Raw genomic sequence first — 3,501 nt, forward strand, 5'->3', positions numbered from 1 at the left:
CTGTGTCTGTTTCTATGTAATAATCAAAGCTCCCAAGCCTCCCAGTCTTATTAGCGTAGCTTTGTGTAGTAGGTGTCCAGTGGCACAGTCCTGAGATGGGTTGGCTTCAAGATAAGCTTAGCCCAAGCCTGTGCTCCTCTGGAGCCAACTGCTAAGATTCAGCAAGCAATCCACAGATGCTGTGCTTTAGGTTGCAACAAGAAACCACGCCAGAAACTGAAGTAAGCTGCCACCAGTGTGAGTCTTGGAGCTTCTCAACAAGTTGCACAGGACTCCCCGAGGACACAACTGAATGTGGCTTGGGTGGGTCCACGATTTAGGGGAGGTGGAATTTAGGGAACCCTCTGGGCAGAGCGACCTCTGTTATCCAGTTTGATGACATCTCTGCTTCAGAGGTGCTATGTCTGCACACTGGGAGTGGGGAAGGCGTAACAGAGGAACAATGGATACTGCTGACACTTCTATACAGAGTGTGTCTCACCTCGGCCCTCACTCCAATAACTCAGTGTCCTCCTGTAAGTCCCTGGTGCCTCTGGAGCATCCAGCCCAGCTCTGGTGCTCAGAGAGAGCAGGTCTGCCACCGCAAAAGTCCACTCATGGGCACAGCCCCTTTAAGAGGCATCTGCCACTGTTGCTGCCTCTGTCCCACTCAGCCGCCCAGGACTAGGTAGCCTCATGTCCTTGCCCTGTCCTACCTTCTGCCATTGCAGAGCAATTTCTTAGATTTCTCCCTAGTTGTAGGGCTTATTCATCTAGATTTCAGGTGATTTTTCCTTGCTTTTTGCTCTTTGTTTCTGTCATAACTTTGATTTGGTCGCCAGAGGGATGAACAGAGCTTCTATCATTGACATTATTTTTTTTCTACCTCTATTTTTTGTTTTTAAATCACATTTGGTAGATTATTTTTAGAAATTAGTCTACTTCAACTACATTTTCAAATTTATTTGCCTTAAATTATTTTTAATTTCTTCTTATCACTTTTTTAATGACTGTAGGATCTGTAATGATGCTTCCCTTTGTACTCTTTGTATGGGTTATTTGTGTTTCTTTTTTTTTTTTAATGAGAATTATCAATTCAACTAAAAGTATTTGACTTTATTTATCTTTTCTATAACATAATTGTTTTTAATGTATTTAATTTATGCTATTATTTTGACTATTTCCTTTCTTCCACATTTGTTACTTTTATTTTGCTAGAATGGTTTGGAAGTTATATGCTATATTTCCTTTCTTTTAGTGGTTACACTAGAAACTATAACATACATTGTTACCTTATCAAAATCTAATATTGTTAAATACTTTTAGTCTCGGCTGATATAGGACATTAGAATAGTTTAAATCTATTCACACCTTTTCTGACTATGCTGTTATCGTTGTTGTATATTTTAATTCTATATATTTTTTAAAAACATAAGAAATTATACTCATTAATTTACATAATTAATGTTTATTTGAACTTATGCTCATACTTGTTACTGTCTTTTCTCTTTATTTACTTCTTGTATTTTAGACCTTTCACTGGGATTATTTTATTTTTTTTTCTGAAATGTATTTCCTTCAGTGCAGATCTGCTGGAGGAAAACTCATTTTGTTTGTTTGAACATATCTTTATTGGTTTCTTTATGGGTATTTTAGCTAGATGTAGACTTTTAGATTTAAAAAAATAATCAAGACAGTAATTTCACTGCATTCTGACTTCTTTCATTGCTCTTAGAAAGTATTACTGTCTGTCAGTTTTTTCTTTTTTTTAAAGATAACACGTCTTTTTTCTTTAATCACTTTTGAGACATCTTTTTTTGTCCTTGGTTTTCAGAATTTTAACCATGATGTATCTTGGTGTGGCATCCTTTTAATTTTTCTGCTTGGGATTCATAGTGCTCCTGGAAGATGTGATTGTTACCCTTCTATAGTTTAGAAAATTGACACTATCTCATCAAATATTGCTTTTTCCTCACTTTCTCTACTATTTTGAGACTGATTTAATGTGAGATTTTCTCACTATGGACATTTTCTGTTACTTTCTATTCTAAACTGTTTTTTTTTCCAGCTATGTCTAGATTTTCAATTAACATAACCAGCCCATAGGACAACATATTAAATCATAAAGACTTTGAAAGTACAAACTGAAGGAAAGTAATAACTTTACTAACTTATAAAACTTTGGCAAAATTATACAGTTTTCATTAATATAATCAAATTATATTTAGCTTTAATTTTTACTCTAGAAATATCATTAAGTATCAAATTAAAACATTGTGGTTCTTAATGGTGGTTTATAGCAAAGCAGATTATCTTATATAAATTAATATGCCTTCAAAATCGTACAGTTTCTCCTTTGAAAGTGAGGTCCTTCAAGCAAGCTGTTGAATGGAGTTTACCTTAGGGCAATAGTGTGTACATAAGAGGTAGCTCTGCTTTGCTCTAGATTGGTCCAAAGCCAGAGAAGATCAATATGTGAAAAACTTTAAGATTCTACCTCAAGGAGATCGAATATGCAAATACCAATTTCAAAGTACTTTTTCAAAAATTGTTAAGTTTTCACATAGATACTGGAACCGTCAAAGAGACACCTGGGGTACCATATGTTGTATCCCAATTTTCATTATCATTTCTCTACAAATGCTACTACTGCTATGGCTGTCCTTATCTTCCCCTTGCTAAAACTGTCAACTCTTCAGTCTTGGCACTTAATTTATGTATTACTCACTCCATTGCTTCTCAGCTTTTATTATCTTTTAAAGATGTGGCACTTACCATTAGTCCTTCTAGGTAACTGCTAAAATGGATTCATTTCAAAGTCATTATGATTTCTTGAGTCAAAATCATTTTTCTGGGTTTTGAGGATATGGTTTGCATTTGTCTCTCAACTACTGAAACCATATTTATAAATGAAATATTAGTAGATTTAAGTTCCATTATTTTCTCTGCAGGATTAACTATGGCACATTCTTACACATATGCTTTGGTTCTTGCTGCAACAATAAATAAATTCACAATGGAAGGCAGTTCTTTCTCTGTGGTGAGAAGTCTATAGCTGTGCAACTTTCCAGAGGAATTTATATGTCTGTCCAATACATCAACTCCAATGAATTTGAATTCACAGAGTTTGGGTATAACTGCATTGCAGCTGTTGTAACAGTTTCCCATGGGTGTAAAACATGCTTTGAAATCCAGATCCTCATGGTGGTGGTGATCTGTGTGATGGCCAGGCGGTGCTGGGAAAATATGAGGCAAAGAAGCAACACCTGCCCCCACCCCTCCATATCCCCAGCCATCCCAGCTGGCTACCTCTATGCTATGCTTTTTAATCATTTTGTTTTTCCATGCTACATTCTGTATAATTTCTTATGACTTATCCTCCAGTTCACTAATTCTCTTCAATTGTGTTTAATCTGCTGTTGAACCCATTCATGTAATTTAAAATTTTATTTTGTTTTTATTTATATAAAATTCTATTTTTATCTGCTTTATCATTACATATATGTGTTTTTGTTTTTGTTT

At 35.2% G+C, this 3,501-nt stretch overlaps 1 pseudogene; it reads right to left on the reverse strand.

Moving 5' to 3' along the window:
• Positions 1-2,605: 2,605 nt before the first annotated feature.
• LOC102889134 lies at positions 2,606-3,182 on the reverse strand (annotated as a pseudogene).
• Between the last annotated feature and the right edge of the window lie 319 nt (positions 3,183-3,501).

The sequence above is a fragment of the Pteropus alecto genome, unplaced genomic scaffold (assembly GCF_000325575.1).
Source record: "Pteropus alecto unplaced genomic scaffold, ASM32557v1 scaffold413, whole genome shotgun sequence".
NCBI classification, from domain to species: Eukaryota; Metazoa; Chordata; class Mammalia; order Chiroptera; family Pteropodidae; genus Pteropus; species Pteropus alecto.